This window comes from Podarcis melisellensis (assembly GCF_964234715.1).
Source record: "Podarcis melisellensis genome assembly, chromosome: 4".
NCBI classification, from domain to species: domain Eukaryota; kingdom Metazoa; phylum Chordata; class Lepidosauria; order Squamata; family Lacertidae; genus Podarcis; species Podarcis melisellensis.
The window spans coordinates 35,128,461-35,153,656 of record NC_138531.1 but is presented as its reverse complement, the minus strand read 5'-3'; the positions used below and the strand labels follow the sequence as shown (position 1 = coordinate 35,153,656).

At 42.2% G+C, this 25,196-nt stretch overlaps 1 long non-coding RNA gene across 3 annotated transcripts in view; it reads left to right on the top strand.

Annotated features, from left to right (window-relative positions):
* The window catches only part of LOC309367973, a 52,892-nt gene that overhangs the window by 19,638 nt on the left and 8,058 nt on the right, over positions 1-25,196 (top strand). The window contains exon 4 of one of the 3 annotated variants that reach the window (XR_014167427.1): positions 9,665-9,734. The exons of the other annotated variants lie outside the window; for them this stretch is intronic. This is a non-coding gene — a long non-coding RNA (uncharacterized lncRNA). Of the gene's footprint in view, positions 1-9,664; positions 9,735-25,196 lie in introns of those variants that run through there. 3 annotated transcript variants of the gene reach the window in all.

Genomic DNA, 25,196 nt, shown 5'->3' with positions numbered 1-25,196 from the left:
AAAGGTCTGATTGAGCATAAGACAGCTTCCTATGTTCCTGGAGTTGTAATCCAAAATATTTGGAGGGCACCAGGTAGAGGAAGGTTGCTTTAGACCCTTAAAAACTATTCTTGAGGAACTATTTCTCTGCACATGTTGCATTGACATAGGCATCTTAGAGTGTGCTTGAGAGAGCAGGTTGAGCAGGAACACTTTTCCCCATTGGGATGACTTCATTTATGGTGAAAGCACCACCATATGTAGTCCTTGAAGACGTCAGAGCCCATCCCATTCATTTCTTTTCTTTTTCAACCAACAAGTGGCAATGCAGTTACTAAATCAAACAGCCTGAAACATCATGGAGAGGAGAAATCATATATGAATCAGTTTTTGAAAAGGAAGCTTCAGAGAATACTAAAGGTTAATCTTTGTCAACTTCTTCCCTGGAATATTTAGCTTCTCTGCAATGTGTTCATGCTAAACCAGATATGTCTCCTCTTAAAAAAGAAAGAGCTACGATCTACTGACAGCTAAGTATGGCCTAGTAGGTGAAGGATGAGAAACTGAATATATATATATATATATATTGGAAAAGAGAGGAAGTTTTTTCTTCTTTTTTGACGGCATTCTTGTGTTCTGCGATACGTGCATTTATTCGTCTGTTTGTTTGTCCAATGTACGTGGCTGGGCAGACTTTGCAGGGTATTTCATAGACCCCTTGGTTTTCCAACTGGATTTTATCCTTGGGGTTTCTGAGGATATTGGCTATTTTTTGGTTGGTGCAAAAGGCTGTTTTGATATTGTGTTTATGGAGGATTTTGCTAATTTTATCTGTAGTGCCCTTGATATAAGGAAGGAGGGCCATGCCATTGTTTTCTTCTGTGTCTTGGTTTTTGGGGGGTGTTTCTTTTTGGATTAGCTTCGTAACCCTGTTTTGCTGGTATCCATTGGCAATTAACACATTTGAGAGATTCTGTAACTCAGTTGTCAAGTGGTCTTGGTCAGCCAGGCGTTTGGTTCTGGAGATGAGAGTCTTGGCTACGGAGTTTATTTGTGCAGGGTGGTGGTGTGATTGTGCATGTAAGTAGCGGTTGGTGTGTGTTTTTTTCCGGTAGATAGTGTGTCCTAGGGAGCCATCAGGTTTTTTGTAGATTAGGACGTCAAGGAAGGGAAGTTGGTTGTTGGCTTCTATTTCCATAGTGAATTGTATTTTGGGGTGTAGGCTGTTGAGATCTTTTCCAACACATGAAAGAAACAGGACACGAAATTAATTTTGCAGATTCCAAATTGCTCCTTAACATGGAACATCACCACAAGAGAATAATCATGGAAGCCATCGAGATAGAGAAACACCCTCACAACATGAACAAGCGTGACGACACATCCCGCTTGCCAGACATCTGGAAATTAGCCCTCCCCACAAAAACTGACACCAGATCCAGAGGCACACAGAACGCCATCACCAATCAACCACACCAGACCCAAACCCAGACCCTCTCCACAGATAAATTACAGACACCATCCAGTAGCCAAACCATGGTGGCACCTCCGGATGCTGCACCCCCCTGCAATCCCTACACAGATCTGGCTGACACAGGCCACAAAACCACAGCTCGCCCCTATACACGAAGCCAAGCCAGAGCACAACTAAGTGCAGTACAGCCATCTTCTCAGAAAAAACTCTTCACAAAGTTCAAGAGGTCAAGACACAAAGACTTTAGCAACTAATCCACACCTAATGACCCACCTAAGTGGTACTCAGGATATCACTCAAGAAATCACTCAAGATATCCCTCAAGTAATTAAGGAACAAAAGAAGAAAAGGCACACTAGCCTGGGAACTTCCTCTCTGCCCAGAACATTGGAGGCTATACACCACACCCCCTCAACAGTATTTATAGGAACTCAAACACTGAGATCCTGCTCTGTTCCAGTAACAAGAAGCCGAAAGCACCAGCCTGAAGATGACGAGTGAGACCTCGTCGAAACGTCGCCTAGACACCCCAACTTTTACACGGGAAGACACCCGAGGACACCAAAACCTGCATATATATATATATTTACGAAAGCAAATATATATATATATATATATATATATATATATATATATATATATATATATATATATATATATAATCTGTATGTATTCCCAAAATCCTAGCAAATAAAGCTTGTCCATCTTTTTGGCCAGCTGTTACAGGTCTTCTGAATAGGCAGGGCAAGACAGCGATCCGGGTAAAGTTTCATTCTGCAGCTCAGTTGAAGTGCTCTTTTATACCATACTCTCTCTTTTTTAACCATGAAAAAGTGCTGAGGTATTGCTTGCACACTTTTTGGGAGCAAATTTGTTATTTTATCTTATCATTTAAAGTTTAATGTTATTTTAAAATCTCAAATGATTTTAAAATCCCAGGGCACAATCCTTGGGCAGCAGTGGGGCTTATGTGAGCACCACATCGGAAGTGGGGAGGAGGCAAGAAAATTGCTCATGTTTCTTGTTCCAGCTTCACGCTGGTGCAGCAAACAAGCCTGGATCAAGTCTTCACCACCACCTGCCAGTAGCTGAATTGGCTTGGGAACCAGAAGATCCTTGGTTGGCTCAGCTCTGCCGCCAAAACACCCCATTTGGTGGTTTCAGCCAACCACCTCTAGCAGAGAAAACACTGATGGTAGCTTCTGCTGGCCTGTGCTTTGGGCCAGGGGAGCTCCCATGGCAAGGGAGCCTCTCTCCCAGTGGAGCCTGGCACACTCAGTGGCACGGCCAGGCAGTGCTGAGCAGAGGGACAGCTCTGCCTAATCCAAATCCACTCCAGCACTATCTCTCCGTGTCTCACCTTTCTTCCATCGCAGAACTCAAAGTAAGAAATATTAGGGTTGCCAGACATCCCCGTTTCCCAGGGACATTCCCCGGATTTACAAATCTGTCCCCGGACAAAATCTGTCCCCAGAATGTCCCCGGCTTTCATTTAATGTCCCCAGATTTATATTTTAAGTGTTGTAGATTTATTAGGAGGGAATGAATGTCACGTGATTGATCAATGGTACAAGACACATCATATGGGGACTTCCAGTGAGGCAAAATGGCGGGCACCATGGCAGCGAGCAGCTCCTGAAGCCAGCCAGAGCCAACTGTGCTGCCAGGCTGGCTCTGGGCTGCTGAGACTGCCGCTGCCACTGCCACTGCAGAGGGGGAACCGGGGACACCCGGTGCGTCAACTGGGGGAACTGCTGAAACCGCAACACAAATTGAGCCAGGAGCAAGAGCGCCTGGCCACCCAGCCAACTGCCCAGTGGCACTCCGGAGCCAGGAAAACCCTGGAGCCGACACAGGGAGAAGGAGGAGAGGAGAAGGAGAAGGAAGAGAGAGAAAGAGGAAGGAGAAAAAAGAGGGGAGCCCTGACCTTCCCACGCTGCCGCTGAAGACGAGAGGTAGGAGAGCACCAGGAGGGCAAGGATATGTGGCCAAGCCCAGGCCCGACCCGAGCCTACTCCACAGCAGCTAGCAATCCAAGAGAGCAGGCCGGGGCCCAGAGGAAGGCCACGCGACAGAGGAGACCACGGAAGAGAAGATATTACTTCTTATTTATTTATTTTAAATAACTTTTTAAAAATAACTTTTCTCTCTCTTTTTTTTAAAAAAAGTGTCCCTGGATTATTTGAAAAAAATCTGGTAACCTTAAAATATATGCTGTTCCTACTCGGTCTCCTGTCCAGTAACTGAGCAGTTCCAGACCTGATCAGCTTCAGCAAGATGGCTGCATCATATAAACACATAAATCTGAAAACAGAACCACAAAGATCACAGTCTTCATGCTGCTTACCCCAAAATATTGCTGATATACTATCATGCACTCCCCACTTCCCCAAATGGTGAGAAGTTCCAGAAGCAGCATGACAGCTTTTAGCTTCCTTGGGATTAGAGCAGTAAAGACTTACAACATCTTTGCGATATTTACTTTATTTACAAACCCAGCATATGTGGAGGTCAACAGGCATTCATATATATGCAGACAGCACAGCTTACATCAATTTTCCAAGGAGCAACTTGTTTCTCATCCTCCATGCCCCTTGGCTCCATCCCAGTTTGCCAGAATTCAACAGAAGCAGATTCTCAATTTCAGCTTATTCCAGCTAGAAATTCTCCTCTCTTATTTCTCTCTCTCTCTCTCTCTCTCTCTCTCTCTCTCTCTCTCTCTCTCTCTCTCTCTCTCTCCTTGTTCAATCATTCCATACTCAATTATCAATGGTGCGAGCAGGAGACTAGGGCCACATTATCTGGCCCTGACCCCACCATTTCATCTCCATCAACACTGCCTCCCTGCTGTCCATGCATTATGGAGGAGCATCTATTGAGGTGAGCCTGTTCTATGTTCATAAGCTGCCCCCCCTTGGGATGTAAATCACACATCATGGGAGAAGCCTAGGCCCATAGAAAAGGTTCCACTGTACAGAAGTTCCTCCCCAACATGTTAAACTATGGAATTCGTTTCCAAAAGTTATAGTGTTGACCACCAACATGGACGGCTTTAAAAGAAGATTAGAGAAATTCCTGAGGATAAAGCTGTCAGTGGCTACTAACCATGGTGGTTATGTTCTGCATTTGCTGTTGGAGGCAGTATGTTTCTGAATATCAGTTAGTGGAAACTATGGGAGGAGACATAGTCATCTACTGTCCTTTGATTCTCTCAAGGAAAGAAAACCCAAGCAGGAATGTTGTTTGGGGGGAAACTGAGAATCACTCTGAAGAGATGGGAGATACCTACAGGCAAAGGATTGCATTTCCAAAATATGGAATCTGCATTTATGGTTAACAAAATTTGGCTTAATCTTATACCAGTTCCAAGAATCTACAGTTTGCTTAAATTCAAATGACTGTTTCTAAATCACGTTTGGTAAACGAAGAAAACCCAAGCATTCTTCTCTGGCCTGATTAGAGCACTGAAGGCATGGTGCACATTATGGCCATGAATTGTTTCCATTCCCCACATTCATATGCAAATTATCCATTTACCATCATCTCAGTCGAAGAACACACAACAGATGCCTAAATGTTTCTTATCATGTACACAATCTGAGCATTCATACTTGCGGGGTGGGGTGGGGGTTATGTGAAATACCTTGAGATTTAGAAAAAATTATTGGATTTATAAGCAATGGTGGTTGGCCATGTTATGTACCCTTCTATGAAATTTGCTTGGAGCTTCTTGCATTTAATAAGGTTCTTATTTAAGACTAATGCCATCTAAGCCTGTTTTTCATTTTTGACTTTGAATAGATGACACTTAAGTTAATAGCTTATACGTTTTTCTCCTTTTGTGTGCCATCCAAATGACTTATCCTACATATGTGCTTGTGATTACAAATCAGCAAATAATTCATAACATATTCCATTGGGGACACATCTAAAAAAAGACCACGTGAGTCTCTGATGTATTCATAGTAACTTAGTAAAGCAACTTTAGCAAATAATCCTTTATGTCTAGTTTACAGGCATTTTTCTTGAGTAAGTTATTAGTCATACATTGAGCTAGCTTGATAGCATCTACAAAGTCAGCTGGTAATGTTTTTACAACAGGGCTCTATATTAAAAAGCAAGAGCATTTCACTGATAATGCCATAGATTTTAAGCACCTCACCCAATGGCAGATATAGTATTAAAGGCCTGACACATAGGGATGTAAGAATGCTGTTTCTGTTCTGACTTGTATTAATCACTTGTATTATGGTATTTTAATATTTTGTTGGAAGCCGCCCAGAGTGGCTGGGAAAGCCCAGCCAGATGGGTGGGGTATAAATAAATTATTATTATTATTATTATTACTACTACTACTACTATTATGACTATAATCACTTTTCCTCTTCTGCCGCAGTTTGGTTTCTGCCAATTCTACATTATTTGTTTTGCTGTCGTATTTTACTTTTTAAATATAACCTTTTTCTTAACTTTTCAAATTTTGCAAATTCTTTTAAACAACCCTCAGAATAAAGCTCTCAGATCCATTGACTTCCCATCCATCCTTCCATGATGTTCTTTTCTTACCTCATAAAGCTCCTATGCTACTTATATTTTACCAATTACCAGTATATGTGTTAATTATCAGTGATTAAATGCAATTCTCACCTGCTGCTATACTTCAAATCCTGCATACGTTTTAACATAACCATAATATTTTAATAGCATAGACATAGGTGTTTTTTGTTTTTTGCAAATATTCCATGAAATATTTCCATTCTTCAAGAATTTTTTCTTCATTCTGTTCTTTAATTTCAACAGTCTAGCCATCTCATCTGTTTTGTTTTTGTTGGGTTGGCATTGGTTAAATGTTTAGTTGGGGTTGGCAGTTATTTTAATTTGGGTATAACTGTAAACTGTTTATTGTTGTTATTGTTGTTGTTGTTGTTACTTGTTTCTATTGGTTTATTGGCTTGTTTGTTGCTTGTATAGGATATTCTGCTTTTTGATGTTTGATGTTTCTTGTATTTTTATATATGCTGTAAGCCTCCCAGAGTGGCTGGGGAAATGCACACACACACACACACACACACACACACACACAATTTTTTTTAATTATAATAATATTCTGTCATCTTCATAAGCCAATCTTCATAAGCCAGTGTGGTGTAGTGGTTAAGAGCAGTAGACAAGGCAAAGGGGGTATTGTTTGTTTTCAAGTGACTTGGCAGAAACCCACGAAGGTTTGGGTCACTTTCCAGAAAGATTGGGAAGGAGGTCCACCTCAAAGGGGGCCCAGAGGGGCGAAATACTACTCTGCAGGACAAAATGGTCCCCTCTTCAACCATTCCCAGGTAATTCCCAATATGGATCCCCACCAAATTCAGCTTGGATTTCTCAGTGCAACTTATATGCCCCAAAGGCTGTCTTCCTTGGGAAAGCAACTCCAAGATTTTCTTTTGGTGGAGGGGTTGACTTTAAAACTACTGGGTGTGACTATTATGAAAGCGGAAATATTCCAATTTATGTCGTTTTTCTCTGAAAAGAATCGTTGTTTGTTCAGAGAAACTTCTTGCATTATATTTTTTTAAAAGGGTATTGTACTGGGGCACATAAATCCGTTTTTTGTTCTTGTGTTCTGGTGAACCGGGTTCGCGTCTCCGCTCCTCCACATGCAGCTGCTGGGTGACCTTGGGCTAGTCACACTTCTTTGAAGTCTCTCAGTCCCACTCACCTCACAGCATGTTTATTGTGGGGGAGGAAGAAAAAGGATAATGTTAGCTGCTTTGAGACTCCTTCGGGTAGTGATAAAGCGGGATATCAAATCCAAACTCCTCCTCTTCAATGGGAATTCTTCTTTCTATTTTTGCACATAAACTATTATTGCTGTCACCTTAGCATACATTTTTGTTGTTGTTGTTTAGTCATTTAGTCGTGTCCAACTCTTCGTGACCCCATGGACCAGAGCACACCAGGCACTCCTGTCTTCCACTCCCTCCCACAGTTTGGTCAAATTCATGTTGGTAGCTTCAAGAACACTGTCCAACCATCTCGCCCTCTGTTGTCCCCTTCTCCTTGTGCCCTCAATCTTTCCCAACACCAGGGTCTTCCTGGGAGTCTTCTCTTCTCTTCTCTTCTCTTCTCTTCTCTTCTCTTCTCTTCTCTTCTCTTCTCTTCTCTTCTCTTCTCTTCTCTTCTCATGAGGTGGCCAAAGTATTGCCTCAGCTTCAGGATCTGTCCTTCCAGTGAGCACTCAGGGCTCATTTCCTTCAGAATGGATAGGTTTGATCTTCTTGCAGTCCATGGGACTCTCAAGAGTCTCCTCCAGCACCATAATTCAAAAAGCATACATAAACAAATTAAAAAATTCTTTCGGAAGCTCTGGTGTGGTTTCTCTTCAGATCATATAAAGCTTTCACCTTTTGCTATCTTATTCTGCATAAGTTGCTGCCACGCACCCTGGGGAGGTATCCTAGAGTGGATGGTCAGATCCTGAGAAATAATGGGAGGAGCTTCGAGAGTTGGAGCCAAGGCATCCTACAGAGGGTCTTATCTGTGTCAGTCAGTAATGATATCATTTGGAGGGCTCACTTCCTTCTCAGTGTTTCTAGAAGTTAACAGTGAGGGAAAGTCTATGGCAGCAGGACCACCAAACCCTGAACTCTGGCCATCATGCCCCAACCAGGTCAGAAGGTGTTTGTGAGATGACAGCAGGAGGGAAAAGGAGTAGTCTAGTTCTGGGGTTCAGAGTTTGGTGGGTTTCTTTGTTTTCCTCTCCACCATTGGAACACTGATGGCAAAAGGGCAATTGTGCTTTGCATATTGACCATGAAAGGGTTTCTGAGGGCAGGCAGCAAGCAGAGAGGAGAAACTGAGAAACCCCAAGGTATTCAGAGTACCTTCCAAGGTTCCCTTCATTTTTAGTGAAGCTAGGCATACGTCATGTGGCATTGCTAAACTGTCAGGCTGAAGTCAGCCAGATTCTGTTTGTTTGTCTTCATTAAAAATAATCCCAGTGGTGGACAATATAAAAAAATAAACATTCAATACACAATAAAACCAGTCACATGAAACCAACAGAGCATAAACTCATAATCATATACACGCCCATGAAAGCAGGCTAACCAATTTCACTATATTAAAGACGGAAATCTGATTTATTGCGCTTCCTCAGTGAAAACTAGATGCTTCTTGTTGTTGATTTTAAATAAACTAGGCAGTAATAAGAGCTAGCAAGTCAAAAACAAAATTCTACATTACGGCCCAGAGGGCACCTACTGGCCTCTGTTCTCTCCCTGACCCCTGCCATTGTTTGACAAACAAGCTTAGCTTTCTCCTTCTCCAGGGAGAAACTACAATTATGCCTGTTACCAGATTCCATAAAACGTATCTACACCATACATTTACAGCACTCTTGTACCACATTAACAGTCAAGGCTTTCCCCAAAGAATCCTGGGAACTGTAGTTTGTTAAAAGTGATGAGAATTGTTTTGAAACCCCTCAGAGCTACCGTGATCAGCAGCCTGTCAGTTCCTTAACAAGCTATTCAGTCTAGTGTGTCATAGAACTAGCTTTCTTATGTCCCAAACACAAGTGCAGAGGACTCCCATTCATGGTGTCTCTATAAACATTATCTTAAAATATGTGATATCAGCCCCTCCAAGTGTCCCTATTTTCCAGGAACAGTCCTGGATTTACAGAAGCTATCCCAGTTTCTTATTTGTCCTGCTTTCCCTTGGGATGTTCCTAGTTACAATGGAGAAATGTTGTCGGGTATGTGATATGATTGTTATGGAAATGACTGATTATGGATCTTGAGCTGACCATAGATTCAGCTTGATTAAAGATCCCTCTGTAGATCCCAAGCATTCCTGGGGGCACAGCCACTTGGAGGAGGCAGTCCCTGGCCTAGTCTGCCCACAGTTACAAGGAGTGTATGTTGGCAGAAATTTGCTTGCCTCCACGGCTTTAAAATGTGCTGCCAGTTCCATGCGCATTGACCCTGGAAATGTGGCAGCTATATTGAGGCATGCAGTGGGTCAGAAAATAGCTTCTTTCATAGCCTGCATCCCCAGAGATAGGCAGATCATTCTGTGTGAGTAGATTTCCAATGAGATGAAATGAGCCTCTTTTTTGTTTTGAATATTGTTCCTTTATATATTTCTCTGTGCCACATTTACATGTCCCTATACATGTAATCAGCTGGTTTTAATTTGCATTGATTTCTATAGAATAAAGAGTCTGAGCTTGAAAGAGAAGGATATAACTGTGTGGGAAATTTCTCTCTCTCTCAACTGAATGTGAGTACACAAGTGAAGATTTCAAAAGAAAACCACCCTCTTTCAAAGGCTACAGAAATAGTTGGGGAATGACTTTTAAAGCTGTCATTTGGGTTCTCATCAATCCACTCAGTGCACACTTACACTCTCTGTGTGATAGTTTGACATCTTTACACATTTTAAAGATCATACACTCAAGCATGCTTTGCGTGGGTTTCATGGAATCTACCCAAAAGGAGATTATCCCCCACTCCATGTGCTGGAATGGACAACTTGGAATCAAACTTCACAAAGTTAGCCATGGTATGACGACCCACCAGTACAAGTGAACTGACAATTGTGGCTTGTGTGCTTGTTCTGACATAGAATTGTTTTTATGTTGGAACTGTGCAGTGGAGCTCTGAGACATCTCAAAGACAAAACATGAACAACAGTTGTTTGTTTTATTAATTTATTGTTTTATTGGTTTATTAATCAGGTTGAACCCCGACAAGACTCAATACTTTTCTTGGGGGACAGAGGGCAGGTGGGTGTGGGGGACTCCCTGGTCCTGAATGGGGAAACTGTGCCCCTGAAGGAGCAGGTGCGGAGCCTGGGAGTCATTTTGGACTTACAGCTGTCCATGGAGGCTCAGGTCAATTCTGTGTCCAGGGCAGCTGTCTACCAGCTTCATTTGGTACATAGGCTGAGACCCTACCTGCCCGCAGACTGTCTCGCCAGAGTGGTGTATGCTCTGGTTATCTCCTACTTGCATTACTGCAATGCACTCTACGTGGGGCTACCTTTGAAGGTGACTCGGAAACTACAACTAATCCAAGATGCAGCAGCTAGACTAGCCACTGGGAGTGGCCACCAAGACCATATAACAGCAGTCCTAAAGGATCATCACTGGCTCCCAGCATGTTTCCAAGCACAATTCAAAGTGTTGGTACTGACCTTTAAAGCCCTAAATGGCCTCAGCCCAGTATACCTGAAGGAGCATCTCCACCTCCATCATTCAGCCCAGGCATTGAGGTCCACCTCTGAGGGTCTTCTGGCAATTGCCTCACTTTGAGAAGTAAAGTTACAAGGATCCATCAGAAGGCCTTCTCAGCAGTGGCATCCTCCCTTTGGAACACCTTCCCATCAGATATCAGGGAGATAAAGAATTACACAACTTTTAGAAAACATCTGAAGGCAGCCCTGGTTCAGGGAAGTTTTTAATGTCTGACATTTTATTATTTTTTATATTTTGCTGGAAGCCACCTAGAGTGGAGAAACCCAGCCAGATGGGTGGGGAAGAAGAAGAAGAAGAAGAAGAAGAAGAAGAAGAAGAAGAAGAAGAAGAAGAAGAAGAAGAAGAAGAAGAAGAAGAAGAAGCAGAAGCAGAAGCAGAAGAAGAAGAAGAAGAAGAAGAAGAAGAAGAAGAAGAAGAAGAAGACTTAAATTTATAAGAATCCTTTCAAGGGAAAACCATCTCTGTTAAAGACCTTTTTGGTTTAGACAGAACCACAGAATTGTAGAGTTAGAAGGGACCCCAAGGGTCAACTAGCCGAACCCCCTGCAATGCAAGGATCTCAGCTGAAGTTTCTATGACAGATGGACATCTTGATGCTCTTTACATTTTATAACAGGAAAAAGAAACATCTGAGGAGAAAGATTTGACTAGTGATGCAAATAAGGTGTTTTATTTAAAGGATTATTTTCCTCCATGCAGTTACTTTGAGTATACCCAACTGGACCTCTGAAAATAAATAGATAATCATCAGCTGGACATCCAGCTCTTATAGTTCACAGACACCTTGTCCAAGCAGCAAGCCCTTGTGGTGCTGGAGTATGCTAGATCCTGCTTTGATGTGGAAGGAGGGGTTGTAATCGGTAGCCTCCTCTTGTGTAGAAACATTGAAGCGCAAGTCTGCTGTGAACTGCTTCAACTATCAACTTACGTCATTGGGCAGATTTATCCCAATGAAGAAAATGCAAAAGGACCTACAAGTGACAGGGGCTATATCATCACCATTATTTTGATAGTTAAAACCATGCTCAGGATGGCTTGCAACAGGAGAAGATTTACATAATTACAAAAGTGGCCATAAACAATAGATTAAGAAGTACACAACAAAATTGAGCAATTGGCACATATATCATAATAAGATCTAAGAATAAAGATTACAAAAAATTAATATCAGTGGTAGTTGCTTCCCAAAAAATACTTAGTTGTGTGAAGGCCCCAATGTGGCTGATTTTTTTTATATATATAAAAAAGTTATTAGTTGTGGTCCAGTGACTGACACATAGGCACGCAATGTTGGGACAACAATCTCTGTCAACTCACATCATGCTGGAGTGCAGACACTGTCTGCTTGTCGACCATTACATAGGCTAAAAGCCTTTCAAAGTGACATGAACCATGTTGAAATCCTACACTTTTAAGTGCTTTCACACAAACTCCATGCAGCTGTTATATTGAATCTGCTTACCCGCTGTGGTAAGCAATATCTTAGCTCCAATTTGTAATACGTTGTGCTTTTCTTTTTATCTTTTTCGGCACACACATGTGGTCTATTCATATGAGCAGTGCAACATGCAAATCAGCAACTCATTAAAGACAGTGGCAGAAACTTCATGATGAAAAGGAGCTCTGTGATGCAGCCAATGGAACAGAGGCCTGTGGCTGTTGCTGCTGTATTCCAGGAACTGCCAACTCACGTTTTAAGCTGCCGAGGCAAGTAGGTCAGTCAGATGATCCACAGATTTGTTAATTGCTTCATTCTGTTTGAAAGAACAATATGTGGAGGAAATGGGAGAGTCCAAAATCAACCTCGTTCCTCTGACAGATCATGTTTCCTGGCTTACAATCTGAGCCAGGTTTATGTTATAGGATGAATCTTGGAAATAACTACCAGCCATCATTACCTTTTCACCCCAGATGTGCTTCTGCCATGAATAATACTTTCCCCTCTTATGGACAGCAGCATGTCTATGCGAGTCCACATTCGTGGGAAAGTGCAGCGAGGGCAATGGGATGCTGTAAAAGCATCTCACCAAATGTCACTGACACATTTGCAAACAGTTTTTCTCTTTTCATCCTCGTCGTTGATAAAAAACAGAGTGAAATGAGTCATAATTAAGAGGGTTCACCACAATGTTCTCAACATACACATGTCCTCCCTTACCCATCCTCATGGACTGCCTAACAACATGGATACATTTTTTCCCCCTCTTCTGTTGCTAGGTGATGGATGTACTGGAAAGGCATGCATGGCACACCCACCCATTCCACACCCATGGGCAAGGGCCAATGGGCGTGGCCTGAAATTTAACATAGACATGAATGTATAAAAATGCTATGCAAAATATTTCATTATGTGAAATGTGTAGTAGAAATACGGTAGTAATCTTAGTCTATTCATAGACTATTAGATGGATCACTTATTATTAGTGTCCATAAGTTTTATATGACTTGTATATATTTATAATAGTAATAATAAAAAAACAAACTCTGGGGAGAAAACTGGATGAGAATTGCGGAAAAATCCCCAAAACAAATTGCTGTGAAGGACACATGGTTATTTAATCCATCTTTTTGGATCACATTCTGTTTTTCCTTCCATGTGTTCTTGTTAATTTAATCATTGTAATTGTAGGCAAGGACTCATGATACATTTTTGCTTTGAACCTCAATATTTTTAGGCGAGATTTTCCAATGTTTCGTTTGTTTTTTGTTGCTGCATGAAACAGACTGGATGCTGCCCTAATTAGCCACCAAAGTATTCTTTTCCATAGAGTGAACCGTTGGGACAAGAGCAAGAACGCGGTGGTTCCTCTGCTTTCTCTGAAATCCCACAGGAGGATGGAGATAAGCAACAATCCAGGGCTAAGTCTTACAGTGAATGCTATTAGAACAGGTGCAATATGCAATACTGCAACATGCTTTAGACATCACAATGAGTAGGCTTATGGTTCTTTCAAGTCATATGAGCTTTTGTGGAACAGCCTTTATATTAGCTGCATTCTTATCTCTGGTCTGCCCCCTGTTATGCTCTTGTTGTTACATGGTCATAACATTACTTAATAAAGTTCAAAATCCTGAGCTGTGCTTCAGTGACTGTAGGAGCACAAGGACATCAAAATGAATGCGGCAGTCCTAAATTCATTTAAGGAGCAGGTCGTAAAGAAGTCAATGCAAGCTGATTAAATTCATATATGTATGTGTAAGCACAAATGCACGCACTGTGATTTTAGTACGAGAGAGAGAGTTTTGTAAAGAAATCAGGGCTATGCAAAAGTAAAGGTAAAGGTAAAGGTACCCCTGCCCGTACGGGCCAGTCTTGACAGACTCTGGGGTTGTGCGCCCATCTCACTTAAGAGGCCAGGGGCCAGCGCTGTCCGGAGACACTTCCGGGTCACGTGGCCAGCGTGACATCGCTGCTCTGGCGAGCCAGAGCCGCACATGGAAACGCCGTTTACCTTCCCGCTAGTAAGCGGTCCCTATTTATCTACTTGCACCCGGAGGTGCTTTCGAACTGCTAGGTTGGCAGGCGCTAGGACTGAGCTGCGGGAGCGCACCCCGCCGCAGGGATTCGAACTGCCGACCTTTCGATCGGCAAGTCCTAGGCGCTGAGGTTTTAACCCACAGCGCCACCTGCGTCTCAATCCCAAATTCGCCACCCCTTCCTTGTGGCAAAAATGAAGATGCCATTTTAGCTGATTTTTCAGGAGATGACAAAATTCCTTTGGGTGGAGAAGAACTCACTGCTGGCAGTTCTTGAAGCTCCTCCTGGTGCCACCAGCTAATAGTTAGCATGTACTTTCCCCCTTAGCCCCAGGACTAAATGATAAATGATGACCTAGCATTGTCCGGACAGGGATGAAGCTCCAATTTCGCAACTCCAGCTCCCACTTTACCATGAAGTTTTGTCCACCTTCTCTCCCCCACCCACACATCAGATTTTGAACTAAAAAATATCCTACATAATTTTTTGACTGTGAGCGCTAGAATCAATCTTGTTAAATGTAATATGTGTCTCGGTTATCTGATATAATATTGTGGCAGTGCAGACAGTTCTTCTGCCTCTCAGCCAAGCAGAAGCCATTCTTCAAAGTCTAAGGCCACACCTGTACCATGAATTTAAGATGCTGTTACACCACTTCAAGCCCCATTCCACTTAGAGTTACAATTTAACAATCCTTCTTCTCAGCAAACTCTGGAAATCATAGCTTTGTGGGGAGGGGTTTGGCTCTTCTATTCCCAGCACCCTTAACAAACAACACTTCTCAGGATTCTGTGAGGGGAGTCAAGACTGTTTAAAGTGGTATGGTACTACTTTAGGTATGTGGTGGGGGTTTGACCAGAGTGCACCTCCAATGGCTATCATTGCATAGATTTAAGTGTATGACCACTGCCTGTTTGCATTTAATGAGAGAGGTTTTCGCCAATAAAAAAATGCACTGCTTTGAAGCTGAAGGGGCAATGTGTATTTTACACCATACTTCATGGAGATAGTAAATTTAATGTGGGGTGTGAATGTTTAGTCCCAGAAGTGAATATGAAGCTAATTACTACAAATTTCACTGGAATGAATGGAAGCCCATATTATACTTTATTTCTGCTGACAAATGAATTTATTAAAGATCAGAATCTTTTGGCAAGGAGGTGGAAGAGCTGAGCCTTGCATAAGAGAATGTTTAGTGCATCGCTTGTAGTAAAAGATCTGTCACTTTCCAATGAAAGCATTCAAAATAAGGGTTGTATCCAGCTACGTCACAGAGTAGACTTTTTGAAACCAATGGACTTGTTAGTTTTGTCCATTGATTTCAAAAAGTCTACTCAGAATGTGTGTGTGTATTTTGCAACATGTCTTTGATGCAATAATAGTGGGACTGCTGGACAAAGAACTCAAACTCCTTGGGACTGCTGGACAAAGAACTCAAACTCCCAGCTCTGTTCCTGCCAAAGGCTTTAATGCATAAATTGGATTGGTACATAGACAAGGCATAGGCAAGGTTCACCAGTACATAAGAGGTATGGACACATATTTAAGTACAAGCAGAGGCTAATAATCCAACAAGCAACACCCTCCTCTTGCACCTTCTTTTTGAAGAGCATGGCAGGCATAGCTCTTAAGACTGGGCAAACAAGCAGGCACTCCTTTGAGTGGGTTGGAGAAGCAAGGTTTGTTCACTCCAGTGCTGGCTTCTTCATGGCTTTGGAGACAGAGGCAGTGTCAGCATAGGCCTAGCATCTGATTTACTCCCAGTTGCCTCTTCAGAAGGAGAAGGCTTCTCCCTGACACAAGGGTGTTCTGCGGGAGATGCCACAACAGGAGATGTCTGGTGCTAGAGGGCAGAACATTCACCTGCCAGCCTACTTGGTCCCTCCCTGAATCCAGTCCCTAATTGACCAGCCCACTCCCCAAGCTTAGACACCTCTTGGAGTCCTGATTAGACCTATCACATGCCATAAGGACCTTCCCCAGGGTTGTCCTAGTTCCAACTACCCAAGCACCTCCCATTCTTCTTCTGGATCTGAGCATCCACTCCATGACATCTTCATAGGACTCATGAAGATGGATTTCTATTCAACTATCCATTCATCATTTGTCTTTATTAATTGTTATGCAATGCATTCCCAGTGTCATCTTATTATTGTCCTCTAGAGTGGCAGTCTTGTGCTATAGTGTAGGAAAAGTGGGACAACACACACACACACACACCATTCTGTGGAATATTTGTGGTATGAAAATAGGATTTCAGCAGGAAGATACAGGACATGCATTGATTGGAAAGGAAGCAGTATGTCCACCCCAAAACCTTGCAGTTATGGAAAATTTGATTGAATATGAGTCCAAATCACCATGGATTACAATAAAAAGGACATCTGGAGGGGTGCACTGATGCTACTGACATTTATGTATCATGAGACATTCCCATCTGAAGTTGTAATGCCAAAAGAAATAATCAAGCCCCCCATCCCCAGCCAATATAATGCATGTGTGACCATGTCTATTCTTGATTTGAAAACAATGGACTGCATGAAGTCCCAGGAAAAGCAGAGGTGAGAATTCTTCTTCAAATAATCCCCAGCGTGACAAACACAAATAGCTGCTGATTTTTCGCATTCCCCGTGACCGCTTTCAAAGTCCGCTGACGTTACCCTCCAACCATCTCTCAGCGGAGGGCCAGTGATTATAACCGCGGGAACACCCTCACTGTTTCCTTTGATGAAGAATCATAAAGACAGGAGGAAATGGCATGACAACAGTCCAAGAACCGCTGGAGCTTCTTTTCCAAGGTCTGACTTTTGTTATGGCATTTGGGTGAACGGTTATGTAAATAAATATCCCGTACTTCCTCTCATTAAGCTCACTTTATGTCGGAAGCCGCAGCTCGCGAGACACTTTGATATTGAGAGCGTCAAGTCTAGAGTGCTAAGTATGATTATAGTTCAGAGCTGTTTAGCTCTGCAAATGACAAGAACCTTTGCTGGCCTCTTTGACCCCAAAGTAGCAATTAGGAAAGCGCACTGTATGGTATATATCACATAATTATCCTTTCCCCGCCCAGACACTAGTTTGATGCCTGTTATTATTACCATTTACTAAAATTATACTCTATCTGACTAACACCCTGTCACTTCTCAGATTTGCAACCATGTCAGCATATTGAAATGTTTCACTTAGAAGACAATGTAAATAGCCATTAAGACAGATTGCCCCTTTACATTTGCTTTGTGGTCTTCTACTACAATATCAGAGCCCATGGTTCTGGAGTACTAATGCCACCCCCCATGTCCTTCTTATTGTGCATTAATGAAGATTTGGGCTCATGATGGTATCAGGGAATATGCAAAAATCCTCTTTTTGCAAATTGGTATGCAAATTCCTATTTTTAACACTGTTTGTCCCTGCAAAGGTTTTGTGGCTGACATGCTTGGTTTGTGATCAGTGCATGTCCTGTAATGTTCTGCTGAAATCCTGTAACTGTCCAGGCTTCTGTTCTTCTGTTTATTTTGTTATGAATATTGCAAATGTTACAGATCTTGGCCATCATCAACCAGTGGATCACATCTACAGTGTGATCAGAATCGATTTAGGTTGTTTCAGTTGACAGTCTGAATGGGTCTGCTAATTCTGGTCTCACTTAGAGTAGACCCATTGAAATTAATGGACATGATGAACTTCAACATATTAATTTCAATGGCTTCTGAGTAAACCTTAGTTGGATGTAACCCAACAAATTCTTATTTCCAGTGGATGTGAATACTGAAACTATCAAAAACTAATTCAGATCTAGCTACTCTAATACGAAGAGACAGTAGGTTGCACCCAAAGGTTCCTTGTATTTAATGGAGGAATCTTCATCCAAAAGTCAGTACAGGACAGTAATAACTCAAACTATTGTTGCTAATTATTTGGCCCCAGAGAAAATCCATACACGGTTATGTATGAGGTCACAACATGCTGCAAATGGTTTTTCCCCCAGCAGGAGTAAGTAGGACATACCTTCCAACAGGATGTGGCCCAAATCTGGGACACCATCTTCTAGATCAGGAATTCTGTGCGAGTCACTTAATTGTGCAATCGCAGACCCAGAAAAAGCACTTTTTCAGGCATAGTGCCCCAAAACGCATATTTTGGGAGTTGCACAAGTTTGCAGACCCCCTAAAAATGCTTTTTCAGGATGAAATCTTGGCCCAAAGCCATGAGAAAGCAAGGCACCCCAAATGGCTGCCATGCTGTAGCTTGAAAAACAGGATGTCCCAGTTTTTCCAGGGCAGTTGATAGGTATAGTAAGGTCAGATTTATCACATATCCAGTTATCTATCCCTTCCTATCTCCAGTATAAGTGAATGACTTTTAATCGCTAATATGGGAGAAGGAAGGGCCTTGCTTAGCGACAATATGATAATGGTGACAAATCTGCTTACCATTCCTGAAACATGTGGCCTGTCCTCCCCTAGCAATGATGGGGTGCAATGTTTCTGTACAAAGACCCTCTGTTCCCATCCTACCTCTCACTCACTTAACACACAGAGGTTTACATATACAGCCCATCAAAATGACGGGCACCTCACCGGTTTAAAATAATTGCAAGGGGTTTTGTTCTAATTAATGAAAGTGAGAGCATGATAACAGTAGTTAGATCTACCCAAGTGCAGGCAGACACACAGCAAGCTTCAAAAACACTTCTGACCTGGCAGAAATAATTGCCCTATTATCCCAGACCTGGATCTTTGTTAAGAAGCTTATGAGGATACCATGCCAAATTATGTGGTGTTTTTATATAACGGAGGGTAGACAGATGTTTACTTGGAAAGGTTAAAGGGATAAAAACTCCATTTGCTTGTGATCTATTTGGAAGTGAATTCAGTCCCCCGCCAGTGATAGCAAAAATATATTATTATTATTATTATTATTATTATTATTATTATTATTATTATTAAACTACTCATTCTTCACCTGGTTTTGTAATTTAATAAAATGTACAGGATATATTTCTGCCCCCTTTTTACCCATTTGGTGCCACAATGCCTGATGTTTGCAGTTCAAGGGGATTATAATAAATGTACTGAGTCTATAGTGCAAAGGGGAATATTCAGTGAAATAGCTGTTCATGAGAAAATAAAAGAAATCCGACTTTTATTAATTTGATCCCAACATCATTCTCTTCATCTGAACCCTATGTTACGTTATGTTATGTTATTTTAGATTACCTGCCTCCATTTTGCTTATTTTATGTATACTTTAGTTCGTTTGGGAGCTCTATATTATAATAAAAATCTGTTCATACAGTGGTAATCTAGGAAAACATCGCCATGTCACTTCTCCAATTTCTATCATTTTTAGTTTCGTGAATTAGAAACTTCGGGTGAGTATGGGGAGAATGAAACGGTCCTGTTAAGTTTGCTTGCAAAAACAAGGTGCGGATACAGTTCTCCTTCTTCTGAGGTTTCAGCTGGAAAGAATTGCATAAGACACTCCAAAACAAATAAAGGCAGGAGATAAGTCGGAAGCATCAGCATTCTTAATATAAACTGAGGTGCATAAATGCCATGTTTCATGACTCAGGCTTCTACTTACCCAAGGATGGGATGGAATTGCCTCAGAGGATCATTCAAGAAGACATTCTTTGTCTTTTTGTAATGTTCTTTGTATTTCTTATAGACTTGAGGGTGGATATTAGCGGGATATGGAAGCAGCCTATTAAGCCCAAAGTGGCACCAGCAATACTCAGGGAAGCTTCTGCCAGCCCCCCTAAATCTTGGTAATTTTTATTTTATTTTATTTTATTTTATTTATTTTATTGAAATTATTTAGAACATCAGAAATCCAAACTCAGAGGAGGGTGATACAAAACATGGTACAACAGCAAGAAGCAGAATGGAATCATATGTCATTTTGTTCAGGCTTCCTAAGAATGTACAGATGTACGGAATTTCCTTTAAAATAGTTCTTTTGAGATTTTGCAAAAGAAACTCAACAAACAACTCTGCCAGAAAAGGTTTTGTGTCCAGATTTTCAGTTTTTGAAATATGGCAATGCTACTTTATCCCTCTTCACAATTAAGAGCTCACTTTTAAGAGATGCTCACATCAAACCAGTGAGGTGCCCTAGCTGTTTCCATATTGGGATCTCATGCATATATTTATAGGGGGGTCTATGAAAGATCAAACTGGCTCCACACTTTTACTGGACAGTTTGGTTATTACTCCTTTGGATAGATAGTGGCTCAGTTTTCCCCCATCAGACCAAGCCACTTCGTATTAGAAGAGCATGTAGGCAATGATATAATGCCAGTACATTATATGCATATAAGAAGGCGCTCATGGGGTATCATGTTATTTATTGAATATTAGTCCAATATGTTTGGAAAATTGGTATATAAATTGTTGAAATAATAAATAAAATATCTCAAAACAACTATTGAAGACTGGCTTCCAAAACCAATTCCATGTCTGAAACATGGAAAGCAGGAGTGCTCCTTTCCCTGAAGTGGGACACAGGATTGACTTTGCCGGTATGTTCGTACTGTACTGACCTCCCCACCTCCTAACCTCTCCCATTGCCAGTAAGCAGCAGCTCACCTGCCGAGAAGCTGGTACAGCATCTCCGCCCCAGCCATTTAACCCTTGCCCTTCCTAAATGATACACCTCTCTAAAGTTCTGCGCTGCTTCAGAATTATAAAACAGTTCATATGATACGAATGCATATTTTTAGTATACTGTCAGAAACATGCTTACAATGCTAAGGTTAATGCTGTAAGAAGAAGAACTTTCACATTGGTCAACCTGACTTCTAAGAATGGTAATAAGCATTGTTTTTTAATGTGCTACTTTCTCAGATGTTAAGATTAAAAGAGGAGACTAACCGACTCAAAATGAATACCTACTGGCTTTGTCTAGAAAACTTTTAATCAGAGCAGTCAATTAGATAATAGATTTACAGCGTCTGGTTTCAGGAATGAAGCAGCTGACAATTAACATAAAGATTCAGTGCTTCTTTTCTTACAATGCAAGGGACTGACAATTTGGCCAGACTCATTGTGTCTCCGTTTCTTGCATGTGAGACTCAGTGAATATTATACCTTGTAAATGTGAAAAGTTGCAGAGATGCTGAAAGATCTGCCAGTATTTGAGGCAGGAGAAGTGGGATACCTAGCCAGATGGTTAACTAGCATATTTTATGTTTTACAATTGCAGAAAGTTTCTTGCCTTTTCTGAAAATAACTTGTTTATAGCCTAACCTAAATCGGTCTGAGCTAGCACACACGTTTTGGAAGAACCCTAGCTCAGGAGGTAGAACATTATGCCTTGCAAAAGGCCTCATGTTCAAGCTCTATTTTTCATTGTGCATTCAAGATTATTCATGATCATGATGACTTAGGGTCCTTCTACATGATCCTGCCAAAGGTGGCAAACATACTAATTGGCTTCCAGTCCATGCATGTTTGATACCCAGGCTGAAATCCTCCAACTTTTTATACTACACATGTCCCAGTTTATTATTATTTTTGTCCAACTTTCGTCATGCTATAGTGCAAGAGTATCCTTCCAGATCTCAATAATGCAAGAGCACTGGGGAAGCATTGCACAACAACTAATAAAGTGGAATTACGAGTGCACAGCAAATATCAGCCACCAACACACTATTCTTGTGTCATGATGCAGAAAAGACAATTTAGGATGGGAAATTAATATGAGGTTGAATGACGGTTCCCTCATTGTGAGAAGTGAGGTTACAGGGAACCAGACAGAGGGCCTTCTCGGTAGTGGCGCCCGCCCTGTGGAACACCCTCCCTTCAGATGTGAAGGAAAGAAGCAGCTATCCTATCTTTAAAAGATATCGGAAGGCAGCCCTGTTTAGGGAACTTTTTAATATTTAATGCTGTACTGTTTTTAACACTTGATTGGGAGCCGCCCAGAGTGGCTGGGGAAACTCAGCCAGATGGGTGGAGTATAATAATAATAATAATAATAATAATAATAATAATAATAATTATTATTATTATTATTATTATTATTATTATTAGATAACAAAATCTCATCATGCCTGTGTTTAAGTGCCCATATTTAGGACTGCCACACTCAGTAATTAACTTAAATCTGGAAAATCTTCCATCTGGGATGAATTACTCCATTGGCCTTATTTAATTCTTTATCAAACAAAATAAAAAGAAAGAAGAAATATGTTCTCCTGGCACCTCCATCTCTTTATTATACGTGAATGACAAATCAAACTGGAGGCTCCACAGTAGCTCTATTTTGGTGAAGTGCTTTTGGATTCCCCCACACTTACAGGATGTCTGGAATTCAATCTATTCAGGATGCTTGATTATAAAAACATTAGCTGACAAACCCAGACAGGAGTTACCAGCAGTATATTTAAAGGGGATCAAAAAACAGACTGGGAAGTAAGACAAGCAAGCAGCTGATGACAAGAATACTGTTCATGGAAGGCTATAGATAGATATATATATTCATTGTTGAGAAACTTTAAATAGCCAAGGACAAATGCTGCCCGGTGTTATTTAAGAACCTGTGACTGGAGGTATCTCTGTCTTCTGACACCTATTGCGTTAGGTTATTGTGTAAGCCTTACTAAGCCCTTCTTCCAAGAAAGCCACTTCCGAACTCGAGAGGAGGGGGGGGTTGCGGGCCACCCTCTCCCACACACGCGGGGCTGCTTTTAGCCCCCGCGAGAAGAGGGAATCCCCGGGCGTGTCTGTGACCCGGCCTGCCAATCGGCGGGCAGGGGAGGCGTGGCCTAGCCCATTTAAGGCCGGCGCGCCCGGGGACCGCCCTCTTTTCCCTCGTTCCTGCTGCCGGGTTTTCCCATCCCACCCACCCTTTAGGCTTAGCTAGCTTTGACCCTGCTATGGACTTCGGTTGGTCGCCGCAAGGGGCCTGGTAGGAATTTTTCCAAGTTGGCACACTTCAAGCCTTTTGGTTTTTTCGCCTACCTAGTAGCAAACGTCACAACTTCCACGGTATTGGCGGTTAGGCATTGGCAGGGGTTAATTGTTATGCAAATGAAGGGGGGAAGGAAGCACCATCACCTTCCCCCCAATGAAAAGGGTAGTCCGGTAGAGGACTCCGGGGGGCGTTGCCCTGTCCGAAACATAGGGAGGTGAGGACCTCCGGCACGCCCCGAGCAGTGACACCCATGGGATCCTAGTTGGCGTACTTCAACAGGACTCCCACGGCTGGTGGATAACCCTTCCCGGTCCCCATGCCGGGTAGTCGATAGGAGCCAATGCCTAAGGCCAATACCTTCCAATTCCTGTAATCAATAAAGTTGTGGCCTTTTTATGTCCATTAACCTTAAATAATGTATCCTGTGTATTCATTTCACTTGGGGGGAGGGGACTCGCCACACAATTTATCATCCCTCCCAGAAATAGCTCTCAGTTTCATTTGACCATTTTGAGTTCAATGTGGCTGGACTTCCCCTCTTATTCAGCTAGTCATTTTATTTCTTTAAAAACAATTTCACTCAGTGCTGAGTAATTGGCATATATGGGTGGAATTCAGCTTTGTGATAATACAATTGTTCCAGTTCTGCTTGCCAGATGGAATGATCATCCCTCTCCTTTCCCCTCTAGGCATTGCTCTGTAGGTTCTCCTGTTCCTCCAGAGAGTATAGAATGGAGTACAGATAAAGCTTAGGACTTTCTATCCATGACCCTTGAATTGGAGCCATATTTCCTATCTCTAGGCCACACCTCTCAATGGCTCTCTTCACGAACCCTTGCATATCTGTAAAGTAAACTGAACTATGGTGATCTAAACAATAGTAGTAGAGCTCTGACCATTCTTATGTGTGTACATAACACTTTTGGGGTTCCAAAGTTTTTTGTTTTTATTTTTTACAGTATAGTGATTTTGAGATTACTCCCATTCTTAAGAAGCAGGGGAAATGCCCAGTGAAGTGTATAAAGTTATTTTAATCACTGTGGTGTTCTGAAAGGTGTCATGTTATCTTTAGACAATCGGGAAAGCCTAATCCTTCAGCTTAAGGAAACATTAGGTACTTGGCACTTCTTTTCAAGATCTCAGCTTGTTTTCTGCTACAAGTTAGTATTAAATTAAATCGCCAAGCAATCTCAGGGCTGACAAGCAGAAGCAGAAGAAAGAAGAGGCTATGAAATCTTCAAGCTTTTACTTGTATCCCCCCCACTCCCCCAGTGACTAATTTGCAGGGTACATTTGCTACTTTCAAGGTCAAATTACACATTTGGAAGTGATCTGAAGGCTGCCCTGTTTGGGGAAGTTTTTAATATTTGATGAATTATTGTATAATATTTTGCTGGAAGCCGCCCAGAGTGGCTGGGGAAATGCAGCCAGATGTGTGGGGTATAAATAAAGTATCATCATCATCATCATCATCTGTTTTTTTGCCAGCCTGTGACATCTGGACTACTATACCATGCAGATTACCATAACAATCATGATTAGTCTTATAAGTAATACCGTATTTTTCGCTCCATAAAACACACTTTTTTCCTCTAAGGGGAAATGTCTAAGGGGAAATGTCTGTGCGTCTTATGGAGTGAATGTGTGGTCCCTGGGGCTGGGGGGGGGGACCCAGGCTTCCCTCACCAGCCCCAACAAGCGTGGGGAGCCTTTCCGCTGCTCCCCGACCTGCTCTTTGGGGCTGCTGGTGGGGGAAAACCGTGCTTCCCCCACCGCTAGCCTCATGGAGCAGTGGGAAGGCTGCGTGCAGCCTTTCTGTTGCTCCCCGACCTGCTCTTTGGGTTGAGCAGCTCTGGGGTAGCCCGCGAAGCCTCCGCAGGGCAGCGAGGAGCTTTCATCCCGCTGCCCTGGGGAGGCTTTGTGCGGCTATCCCTGGCTTTTGTGGGAGGTGGGGGAAGGGACAGAGTGAGGCTCTCTCACTTCCCCCACCTCCCACAAAGCCCCCAAGAGCCACATTTTTTTTTCTTGAATTCCCCCCTCAAAAAAAAGTAGATGCACCTTATGGTCAGGTGCACCTTATGGAGCGAAAA